The sequence below is a fragment of the Herpailurus yagouaroundi genome, unplaced genomic scaffold (assembly GCF_014898765.1).
Source record: "Herpailurus yagouaroundi ecotype Mexico unplaced genomic scaffold, PumYag 184, whole genome shotgun sequence".
In the NCBI taxonomy this organism is placed as follows: Eukaryota; Metazoa; Chordata; class Mammalia; order Carnivora; family Felidae; genus Herpailurus; species Herpailurus yagouaroundi.
In genome coordinates this window covers 41,494,072-41,506,970 of record NW_024412415.1, presented here as the reverse complement: position 1 = coordinate 41,506,970, position 12,899 = coordinate 41,494,072, and the positions used below count along the sequence as shown (strand labels likewise).

The window sequence follows — 12,899 nt, the reverse complement described above, 5'->3', positions numbered from 1 at the left end:
AAACAATAATTCAAAAAGATATATGCACATCTATGTTTATTGTAGCATTATTTACAATAGCCAAGATATGGAAGCAGCCCAAGTGTCCAAAGATAGAGGAATGGATAAGTAAGATGTGGTAGATATATACAATGGAATATAACTTAGTCATAAAGAATAATGAAATCTTGCCATTCAACAACAACATGGATGGACCTAGAGGATATTATGCTAAGTAAAATAAATCAGACAAAGCCAAAAACCATATGATTTCACTTATAATGTGGAACCTAAAAAAACAAAACAAACAGTCATAAATACAGAGAACAAACTGCTGTGTTGCCAAAGGGGAAGGGGATAGGGAGGATAGGTGAAATATGTAAAGAGGATTAAGAGGTATGAACTTCCAGTTATAAAGTTAATATGTCATAGGAATGAATAAGGAACATGGTCAATAATACTGTAATAACTTTGTATGGTGACAGAAGATAATTACACTTTTCATGATGACCACTGCATAATGTATAGAATTGTTAAATCACTATGTTGTATACCTGAAACTAATACAGCATTATATGGCAATTATATTCAATAAAAATAAATGAACTTCAAAGTAGCTGAAATTCAAATTTGGTTTAAAAGGTTACACTGGGCCAGGAATCAAGATGGTGAAAGGGCGGGCCTACGCCGGCCGACTCCATCTTGTTCTGTGTCCTTCACCTTGACCACGCCTCCTCCCCTTGAGTAACCTCACGCTCACCTGCCTAATAGGACTCCGACCCTTCCCCAGCCAATCGGCTGAGGCCACAGCCATTACCTCACCAACTGCCCCTAGGCCCCAATAAAACCTTTGTCCTTTTGAAACTCGCTCTCTCTCCCCGGTATCTCACCGCTGTGTCAGTGCAGGTAGGGGATTGAGCTCGAGCTAGCTCGAATAAAGGCTCTTTTGCTTTAAGTAGGACTTGGCTCCCTGGCGGTCTTTGGGGATCACGAATTCTGGGCATAATAATGGCAGGGGTAGGGGTGAGATGGGAGCATAAGGCAAGCTGACAGGCTGTCGCAAACACCCCCTCCCCACCCACAGGTGGGATATTTGTGATATTCCTCAGGCACTCCCGGCTGCCCAAGAACAAAGAAAAGGGGAAAAACAAATGGCTAACTGATAGAGATCATAGTTCTGAAAGACTTGAGTCTCCATTTATTTACAAGTATCTTAGTAAATTACAAGAAAAAGGCAATCTTATCAATAGCCTAATCTTCAGAAACTTATAGACTCTGGTTCCTGGAGTCCCAACATCACCCCTCCACAGTGATGTGGGAAACAAAGGCAAAAGGAAATGGCAGACAGAACTAAATTTCCTTATAACCTGCAGCCCATTGACAAATACTTGAGGCAGGCAGAGTAAAAGGTTTCCCCAGGACCTCCCTACAGTCCTAATGCTAATGCTTTGCTAGAGGGAAAACTACCTTAGCTTGACAATAGCTAGACCTCCAGTATCCTGGGAGTGGGAGTCTTCTTCAGCATATGGAAACCTCACTGCAAATTTCCCCTGGACTTTACTTCCCCCAACCCCATAGTATAAAACCAGTCTCTCCTCCTGGTCCCAGGGCAGCTCTTTCTGCCCATGGGTCCTGCCCTGGTACTTCAATAAAATCACTTTTTGCACCAAAAACGTCTTAAAGAACTATTTCTTGGCTGTCAGCTGCGGACCCCACGAACCCCACTAAAACCTCATCAGGGGGACCCTGGGCTTTTCCAATACAGCTGTATTGAGGTCAGATCACTTGAACACCCAGGAAAGCCATCTACAGCTTGGCATGTAAGAGGTGCATGGAAGTAAATTAGGAGAGAGAAAAACGGAGGTGCTGTGGAGGGGAGGGAACCCTTTCCATGGAGAGACAAAAAGGAGAGAAAGGGTCGAGAGAAGGCAGCCTCGGGTTCGCACAAGAGGAAAACCTCTCTGGACCATGGACTGGGGAGCAAGAAGTACTTAGGGCTGAGTGTTGCAGGTTTTATTTTATTTTATTTTTTTTGAAACAGCATTTGGAGCTCAAACTCTGAGGTTTTCAAAGTTCAAGACTTTCCCAGAATGGAGCTGTGGCACATGCTCTTGGGGAGGAGGGGGGTTGCCCCAGAGTGCATACTAAGGTGTAGGAGATGATCTCCAGGGTCCACTGTGAGAGAACATTCCCCTTCCTGGAATACTTTTGGAAGAGGGTATATCGTCTCCCCAAGGATGAAAGACCCTGTAGGGGCCAGCCAAAGGCCTTTCATTAGCAGGGGACAGAAGAGCACCCAGAGGGAATATAACCTTTGCTGCTTTTAGCAGTGCTACACCATAGATTCTGCACACCCTGCAGGCACAGGACTATTTTTCAGGGACAGAGAGCTTCAGACACAGCCTGGAAAGGCTGTACTCCAGAGGAGGGGAGCAGATCTGCATGTTGTGTGGTCCTCTAAGACTTCAGGTTTTGAGTCCCAGCTTCAGGCCAAAGAAAACATGTAGGAGAATTGTGATGCAGGGTAAACTGACTGCCCTTGCTATTCTGTGAGGGCTGCCAGAACAGCAGGGGTATGCGATCCCAGTCCAGGGACAAGAGACTGGGGTGGCACCAATTTCACTCCAACACCAACATGGTGGGAAATCAGAGAGCAACACAGAGGCCCCCAGTGGAGGAGGGCATTTATACCAAACTCGTCTCCCACCTACCCCCAACTCCACCACGTGCTGGGCAACTGCTTATTTACTGGGGCAAGACTGACTGACTCTGAGCCAATGCAGTGAGCCTCTCCTCCACAATACCAGCACAGAGAGCATCCCCCATGCACCAAGTACACTGAAAATCAAGTGCTCCAAAATGACACCTGCAGTTCTTTCTATCTTTTGGAATCAGGCTCATACATTCTTGTTTTTTTGTTTTGTTTTGCTTTGTTTTGTTTTTCATTTCATATTCTCTCTCTTTTTGGATCAGGCTTTTTTTATTCTTTTCTGTTTCTTTTTTCTTTTCTTCTTTTTTTTCCTTTCTTTTTCTTTGGAATAGACTTACAGTTTTTTGATTCTCTGTTTCATATTATTTGTTCCTTTTCCTTTTCTCTTTGGGACCAGGTTTTCATTTTCCCCCTTTCTCCAGGCTTACTTGAACAAACAAATCAAAGCACACCTAGTTAAAGGTCCCAACACTCCCCCACTACAAGCAGGGAGGAGCTCTGCAGAGGACTGACCGTGGGAAAAAGGAGCCAAAATACAATAGCAGAGTGCACACAGCATACACCAGAAACACTTCCTGAAGGGCCAGGCCTTGGATAGTGTATGACCCTTTTTTAATATAGCAGTACTCCCAGGTACAGGAAACATAATGGGCTTTTAAAACACGCTGGGGCGCCTGGGTGGTGCAGTCGGTTAAGCGTCCGACTTCAGCCAGGTCACGATCTCGCGGTCCGTGAGTTCGAGCCCCGTGTCAGGCTCTGGGCTGATGGCTCAGAGCCTGGAGCCTGTTTCCGATTCTGTGTCTCCCCCTCTCTCTGCCCCTCCCCCGTTCATGCTCTGTCTCTCTCTGTCCCAAAAATAAATAAATGTTGAAAAAAAAATTAAAAAAATAAAAATAAAAATAAATAAAAAATATAAAAAAAACACGCAAAAAACAGAAATTTAGCCAAAACGACAAGATGGAGGATTCTCCCCACAAAAAAATTCTCCCAAAAAGAAGAAATGACAGCCAGAGACTTGCTCAAAATGGATATTAGCAATATATCTGAACAATAATTTAGAAAAAGTCATAAGACTTCTATTTAGGCCTGAAAAAAAGCCTAGAAGACACCAGAAAAAACTCTTGCTGCAGAGATCAAAGACCTGAAAACCAGTCAGGACAAAATAAAAATTGCTATAACTGAGATGCAAAACCAACTGGATATAGTCACAACAAGGATTGAAAAAGCAGAGAGAGAATCAGTGATACAGAAGACAAAATTATGGAAAATACTTAAGCTGAAAAAAAAAAGAGTGAAAGGAAATTATTACATCATAAAGGGAGAATTAGAGAACTTAGTGATTCAGTGAAACAAAACAATATCCATATTGTTACAGAACCAGGCTGGATCGCTGGCGGAAAAACCAAGCGGCACTCAGAGATGTTGGCGCATCGGCGTTTTATTTTACACCAGTGGGCTCAGAGAAAATCCTTCTCCAGAGATCTGAGTCCCGAATGCAAGTGGGAAAGATAATTTATAGCTTTATCTCTTCTGCATTCATGGTGGCTTGTACATGCATGGCAAACAGAGCAGGAAGAACCTGGAAGAGGAGTCTCTAAGCTAAGAACTAGAGCTTATGTTAGTCACATCGGCCATCTTATGGTGCAGAACTTTACTTATTTTCCCAACATTCCCCCCTTTGATGCCTTTTTTAACAAAAAAAATCTGTTTCAGTAGGCATCACCCTTTAGCTCTAGGGGTTGGTAGCTTCAGAGGGCTAAGATGAATGTTGCAGTTTCCAGGTAATGTTGAGGGACCTGGTCAGGCTTTGTATAATGTCCGCTACAAATGCAGGTCCGTTGTCACTGTGTATGGTTAGGAGCAGACCAAATCAAGGCACGATTTCCTGTAGAAGAGCTTTGGCCACCTCATGACTTCATTCCATCCTTGTTGGGAAGGCTTTGACCCATCCTGAATATGTGCAGATTATTACAAGGAAGTACCTGAATCCTTTACTTGGTTATATATCTGTAAAGTCCACCTCCAAGTCTTCAAAAGGGGTGGACCCATTCTTGGAATAAACCAGATCTCCTGGGTTTATATTGGGTGGGTTTCTAGTAATTGTCAGATCTGGTTTAGGGAGGATATGGTTTGAATATTTAGAGATCCATCCCGTCTTCCAATTGTTTAAATAATCTTGTGCCCATGGGGTTTTATTACTATCCTCACAGAATAACAAGCACAGAAGACTGTCCATACATGAAATACTGTGGACAATTTTTCTGACGTTTACCTCAAGTTGTCTAGCTTAGGCAAACAGCAAACATTCAAAGACAATCGTAACTAGAATTTAACATCCATAACAGTGCATTGTTGAAACATAGTTTTTCTCTCTAAAAACCCCCATTTCCAGAGATAGCCAAATTGAGACCAATGCATTTGTAGAACAAACCCAGTCTTAACAAACCTGGCCTAATTATTTACATAAGCTCAGCAAGAACAGCGATTGATCATGAGGATCTTTAAAGTTTGCTTTGCTGGAAACTTTTATAAGGAATTTCCAGGTTGAACTTTCTAGTAGCTTCTCCAGGCCAGAAGCCAAGCCAAATACTTGCCATCGGACAGGCCTGCAATACCTGTAGAATTGGGCGAATTCCTCTTCATCAGGTCCCCAAGGTATTCTTAGGTTCTTGCACCTGCCAGGAAGTGACCTTCTTTATTCACCTGGTGAGGCTGCTGGGAGCTCTGTAAGCAAGGTATCAGGCCAACATTTCCTTTATGGCTCCATGTTTCATAATGTCACCCCGAGTTCCTTAAAGCTGTCTGGTCATATCTGAATCTATGCATGTCACTCTCAAATATGACATTCCAGTCAAAGCCTTGGTAAAATAACCAGTATTTCCAATGGTGACCTGTTACAAGATGAACAGATTCTTATTGAATTTATGCAAACAATTGTAATTGCCATGAAAGAAAGAATACTCACTGAGAGTTTTTGAATTTCAGAGGGTTTAGGTTGAGAGAAAAGATAAATGCTTCAGTTTACAAATGAATACTTTATGACACTTCTTTATGACATGTTATGACATACCTTAAGAGAAAGTCTGCTTAATCTGGAAGAGCAAACATTAGAGAGCCAGCAACATTTCCAACAAGAGTCACAAAACTGTAATCTTCCTCAGTTCATTTAGTCTCATGTTCCTAATTCTTGTTCAGTTTGAATGCAGCTTTTTAGCTCTGGAAATTCTTACCCATTTTAGTATTAACCTTAAAGATGTCAAATACCTGTATTTGTCCTAAAAGTCCTTTTTATAAATCTCCTTGAAGAAGAAACACGTTTTGTGAGAGAATAAGAACAATTATAAATGACAAAATCTCAGAAATGGACACTGTTAAAGATCTGATGAGAGTTCGTTATGATGCAATTAACAAAGAAATTCGGTTATTTCTGTGACACATAACACTTCAGGTAATCAGAATATTAAGTGATGACCTTATCCCAAAACATTAAAACTTTAGGAATTGCATATATATTTGGGCAGTTACAGCATTTACCCACGCAATACAACCTAAGGCTTACCATTTTACGACAGTGCTTTTCCAAGTAACTTAGCATCCCAAATAAAAGGGCCTAATTGGTCAAAGACTTCATTTGCCATTTAAATCCTGGGAAGTTTGTTAAAACCTTAGGAAGTAATAAAGCACATCCTAAATAGGATTACAGATCATTACAAACCTTAAAACCTTATTTATTCAACCAAGGTGGCAATAAGAGATCTTAAAGGTGAATGTATAGCATTATATTGTTGTTAGCGAAACCTAGCTCCTTTAACATTGAGAAGTTTTAACTAGCAATCAAAGACCCGATAAAGATGAAACCTAAAGCTTTGGTTTCCCTGGCAGGCAAAAAGAGAAAAATACCTTTGTTTACATCGTCTTATCAAGAGTAGATCAACAGTCCAAGAAAACTGTCTTTTGAATAGAGAGAAAAGCAGAATTTCAACCTTATACCAATGTACTTTTAAAATTCCATTCATCGGGGCGCCTGGGTGGCGCAGTCGGTTAAGCGTCCGACTTCAGCCAGGTCACGACCTCGCAGTCCGGGAGTTCGAGCCCCGCGTCAGGCTCTGGGCTGATGGCTCGGAGCCTGGAGCCTGTTTCCGATTCTGTGTCTCCCTCTCTCTCTGCCCCTCCCCCGTTCATGCTCTGTCTCTCTCTGTCCCAAAAATAAATAAACAAAAAAAAAAAAAATTCCATTCATCTCAACCTTCGTCCATCCTGAGCACACATAAAATTCCTTTCCAAAGGCTTCCCTTCATGAACCTTCTACAACTTTCCTTTGCCTTCAAACTTTGTCCCAAAGCCATTTCTCTCCAAACCACCAGTCTCATTTAGGGCAAAATTACTTTCTTTTTCCCTCAACAAAAGATGTATTTCCATTCCTTATATCTTTCTTACATATCTCCCACTTTCCTACATACAGGGTTGCTTTCCTTATTTTCATCAGTCTTTTTTATTTTTAAAAATTTTTTTTTCAGCGTTTATTTATTTTTGGGACAGAGAGAGACAGAGCATGAACGGGGGAGGGGCAGAGAGAGAGGGAGACACAGAATCGGAAACAGGCTCCAGGCTCTGAGCCATCAGCCCAGAGCCCGACGCGGGGCTCGAACTCACGGACCGCGAGATCGTGACCTGGCTGAAGTCGGACGCTTAACCGACTGCGCCACCCAGGCGCCCCATATTTTCATCAGTCTTAAGTACACTTGGCAGAATTTTAACTCTTAGGAAACTTTAGTCGCCAATTGAGGACTTAGTAACCAACAGAGAGGTGTTTACACCAGAATTTTTTAGATGGTAAATTCATGAACTAATTAAGCACAAAGCGTGTCTTCCAATAGGTCCAAATAGCCTTAGTTTCTCTGCAATAAGAAGTTAAAAACACAAACCTATGTTCAGTAATCAAAGCTTTAGCACTCTATCCTATTTGGAAAAGACCTAGATGTCCAATGAATTGAATCTCATTTTATCATGCAATCAAAACTTTAAAGTTTCAGGTTACCAAAGACCTTGAAAGCTATCTTAACAATTACACATGAAAACTTTGAGATAGACAAAATTAACTACCATTTTAAGCCATCTTTTTGCTAACAAATTGCAATAGAGATAACATGAGCCTATTTGACCTTTAGTCAACCTTGGTAGAATGAAAGTTTCATATTTAATGCTGATAACTTTAAAGACAGATCCAACAAACTTAAATTAGTTTAAACACCGAATATGTTTCACCTGCGTCCACTTGAAACTCAATCGTCCCCCATTGTTAATTTTCACTTGGGACTCCAGTGGAGGTACCTAAAGTGGGTAGTCCAAGGGGGTACACTTTGCTCCTTGACCTCCAGGGTGGGAGGAGGAGCCAACGTTGCCTGGGGCACTAAGAATGGTATAGGAACCAGTTATACAGGCCTCACCCAAATTGGTGCAGAAACAGGAAGGGGAGAGGAAGAAGGCAGAAGAGGCAAGGTGCCAGCAGAAGGCAGAGAAGGAAAACCCAATGCAAAACCTTAGCTCAGACAGAAGAGCAGATGCCATGTTTTTCTACCAAGGTGGAAATATGGAGTCCACATTAAGCCAGGGAAGACCGGGAATTTCCCCAAAACAAATGGAGTTTCAGCAGCTTCTTGGGAATATTCCTTAAAGTCCCCATCCCAAGGTAGACTAACCATAGTTGGCTCCAATTATAGCTGTTAACCCCAGAAATGAATGAGGGAGAAGCCCTCACATCTATTAGGCAGAAGATCAGAGAGAGAGAGTCAACATCCCCTTCAGTCTGATTCTACCTTGGTCAGACCAGTAAGTTCCCCTTCTCAAGGTTCCTCCCAATATTGGCTGGGTTTTGGGGGTCCCTTCCAATTCGGACACTCATTCTTCCAATGTTTCTTTTCCTTGCAGTAGGCACATTAGTCTTTTGCTAAGGGGGCTCTGGGCTTTCCCCACTTTGGTGGTTGAAGCTTCTCCGTCTTTGCATTGTCCTTTTCTTTCAGTGCTGCTGTGAGAAGGGTGACCCTCTTTTTTCAGCTTCCCTCTCAGCTGTGACCTACCTGTTCATGAAAACTTTATTGGTGACCTCTATCAACTGAGTGATATTCATCCTAGCTAAGCCCTCTAGCTTTTGGAGTTTTCTCCTGATGTCTGGCTGCTGGCCCTGGTGAGAGAGGATTCTCCGGGCCTGGGGGTGGAGAAGAGAAGAGTGGAGGAGTTTCAGGTCCCTGTGTGGGGGGGAAGTGGGGGCTCAATGGGTAAGGTGGAAGAAAGACAGGATCCTCCTCTGGGTCTCCCACAAATACTGTGGGAACATTGGGCTGCTTCTTTGGTTCTATGGGTGAGGCGGCTAAAACCTTTGCCTGACTCTGCTTGTTATGGATGAATCACACACAAGGTGGGAGATTTGGGGCAACTTCAAGCCAGGAATCGATATATGGAAATTGGTCGGGGTGACCTGGGTTTCCAGTGACTACTCGCCAAACCTGCGGACCAGTTGGACACCTATGTTCCATCTGAGGACTATCCTATATGGAACATGGGGCATTTTAGTTCACAAAAGGTCCTTAACTTCCCAGGTGTCATTTTCATCCCAGAGTCGCCTGAGAATCCCTTTTTAAAGTTCTTAAGCATAACCTTGAGGATCATGGGCTTACTCTGTTTTGACCCCATTATTAATCCTTTTCCTGTGTCTGGTTGTCGCAAAGGCAGACAGAGGGGTAGGGGTGCCCCTTCTAATGAGGAGACCAGTCAGATGTCTGTTTGGCCATGTCCCAAAGGCACTTAGGTGACACTCAGCCATAGTGGTCTCAGCTTTGTGACTTACGATCAGAAACTATTCCAATGCCACCATAGGCTATATGCCATTCACCACGGAATCACAGACGGGCCCACTCAGACTCCGTGGGCTTTTGGGAACCTTAAGGGTGCCCACCCATGGAGCCACAGAATCGAACTTGGCAGGCAAGCTAGACTGAGTCGCACATTCGCACTCACATATACACCAGAGGTTATTACATTCCCTCCCACAGAATTCCTACTTATGAGACCTCTGAGGTCTCTGGGATCCGGTCCCCCTTCCACCACTATGGCTGGGCCAGACAGAATTGGAGCCACAGGCCTTACCAGTATCTGACATCAGGTCCAGGTCCTCACTTCCAAGTCTCCTTGAGTCCAGTGGGAATGGTGGAGTGGGGCTGGTCTGAGGAGACCGAGTGGGAGACTGCCAACAATCCAGCAGGGAGCACCTTCTCCATTGCAATTCTTTATTCTTTCACCGCCTCGCCATTCTCCCAAACTGGTGGCAACAATGGGCCAGTGCAATTGGGTTTCCCAATCAGAGAACCAAATATGTCATGGAACCAGGCTGGATCGCTGGCAGAAAAACCACGTGGCACTTGGAGATGTTGGTGGATTGGTGTTTTATTTTACACCAGCAGACTCAGAGGAGATCCTTCTCCAGAGATCTGAGCCCTGAACACAAGTGGGAGGGGTAATTTATAGCGTTATTTCTTCTGCATTCATGGTGGTTTGCGTGGCAAACAGAGCAGGAAGAACCTGGAAGAGGAGTCTCTAAGCTAGAAACTAGAGCTTATGTTAGTCCTGTCAGCCATCTTATGGTGCAGAACTTTACTTATTTTCCCAACAATATCATAGGAGTCCCAAAAGAAGAATAGAGGGAAAAAAGGACAAAAGGTTTACTTAACCTTTTGTTATTATACACATTATAATTATAGCTGAGAACAAATTATAGCTGAGAACTTCACTAATCTTGGGAAGGAAACAGGCATTCAAGTCTAAGAAGCACAGAGAACTCCCCTCAAAATCAACAAAAACGGGCCAACACCACAAAACATCACAGTGAAACTTGCAAAAAAGATAGAATTCTGAAAGCAGCTAGGGACAAAATGTCCTTAACTGACAAAGATAGACACATAAGGTTAGCAGTAGACCTGTCCACTGAAATTTGGCAGGCCAGAAGGGAGTGGCTGGAAATATTCAATGTGCTGAACAGGAAAAATATGCAGCCAAGAATGCTTTATCCAGGAAGGCTGTCATTCAGAACAGAAGAAGAAGAGGTAAAGAGTTTCCCAGACAAACAAAAAGTAAAGGAGTTCTTAACCACTAAACCAGCCCTGCAAGAAATTTTAAAGGGGACTCTCTGAGTGGAGAAACAAAGATGAAAGCAACAAAGACTACAAAGGACTGGATAACATCACCAGAAACACCAACTCTATAGACAACACAATGGCACTAAATCCGTATCTTTCAATAATCACTCTGAATGTAAATGGACTAAATGCTCCAGTCAAAAGACACAGGGTATCAGAATGGATTTAAAAAAATCCATCTATATTCTGCCTACAAGAGACATATTTTAGACTGAAAAACACCTCCACATCAAAAGTAAGGGAATTGAAAACCATTTATCATGCTAAAGGAAGTAAAAAGAAAGGCAGAGTAGCCATACTTATATCAGACAAACTAGATTTCAAAGCAAAGACTGTAACAAGAGATGAAAAACAGCATTATATCATAATTAAGGGGTCTATCCACCAAGAAGACCTAACAATTGTAAATATATTTATGCCCCCAACTTGGAAAATCCAAATATATAAATCAACTAATAATAAACATAAATAAACTTGCTGATAATAATACCAAAATAGTAAGGGACTTAAATACCCCATTTTCAACAATGGACAGATGATCTAAGCAGAAAATCAACAAGGAAACAATGGCTTTGCATGACACAATGAACCATATGGACTTAACAGATATAGTCAGAACTTTTCATCATAAAGCAGCAGAAAACACATTATTCTCAAGTGCACATGTAACATTTTCCAGAATGCACATAATGGGTCATAAATCAGCTCTCAACAGGTACAAAAAGACTGAGATGATATCATGCATATTTTTGGATCACAATGCTATGAAACTTGAAATAAATCACATGAAAAAATTTGGAAAAACCACAAATACATGAAAGTTAAAGAACATCCTTACTAAAGAATGAATGGGTTAACCAAGAAATTAATAAAGAAATTTAAAAATACATGGAAGCAAATGAAAATGAAGACACGACAGTCCAAACCCTTTGGGATGCAACAAAGGGAGTCCTACGAGGAAAGTACATTGCAATAAAGGCCTATCTCAAGAAGCAAGAAAGGTCCCAAATACACAACCTAACCTTATGCCTATAGGAGCTAAAACAGAAGCAGCAAATAAAGCCTAAAGCCAACAGAAGAAGGGAAAAAATAAAGATTAGAGCAGAAGTAAATGATATTAAAAAAAAACAGAACAGATCAATGAAACAAAAAACCAGTTCTCTGAAATAATAAACAAAATTGATAAACCCTTAGCAAGACCTATCAAAAAGAAAAGAGAGAACACAAATAAATAAAATCACAAATGAAAGAGGAGAGATCACATGATTAGAGATCATGTCTAATACCACAGACATAGAAACAATTATCAGAGAATACTAGAAAAATTATATGCCAAGATAATGGCCAAACTAGAGGAAACGGAAAAATTCCTCACGTACTACCAAAACTGAAACAGGAAGAAATAAAAATTTGAACGCATCCATAACCAGGAAAGAAATTGAATCAGTAATGAAAAATCTCCCAACAAACAAGATTCATGGGCCAGACAGCTTCCCAGGGGAATTCTACCAGACATTTAAAGAGTTAATACCTATTCTTCTCAAACTGTTCCAAAAAATAGAAATGGAAGGAAAGCTTCCAAACTCATTCTCTGAAGCCCACATTACCTTGATTCCAAAAACTTACAAAGACCCCACTAAAAAGGAGAATTATAGACCAATATCCCTGATGAACTTGGATGCAAAAATTATCAACCAAGATACTAACAAATATAATTCAACAATACATTAAAAGAATTATTCATCATGATCAAGTGGGATTTATTCCTAGATTGCAGGGCTGGTTCAATATTTGCAAATCAATCAACAGGATACACCACATTTATAAAAGAAAGGATGTGAGTCATATGATCCTGTCAATAGATGCAGAAAAAGCACTTAACAAAATACAGCATCGCTTCTTCATAAATCCCTTAAGAAAGTAGGGATAGTAGGAACATACCTCAACATGATAAAGGCCATATATGAAAGACCCACAGCTAATATCATCCTCAATGAGGAAAAACTGAGAGACTTCCCCCT

General features: G+C 41.6%; 1 protein-coding gene and 1 long non-coding RNA gene across 8 annotated transcripts in view; both read right to left on the bottom strand.

Annotated features, from left to right (window-relative positions):
• NRG4 (neuregulin 4) overlaps positions 1–12,899 on the bottom strand; it is a 190,242-nt gene that overhangs the window by 51,531 nt on the left and 125,812 nt on the right. The window lies entirely within an intron of this gene.
• LOC121042046 (uncharacterized) lies at positions 7,858–10,670 on the bottom strand. The gene is made up of 2 exons (XR_005795954.1): positions 9,833–10,670; positions 7,858–8,894 (listed from the first exon to the last, which is right to left on the bottom strand). It is a non-coding gene; the product is annotated as an uncharacterized LOC121042046 (long non-coding RNA).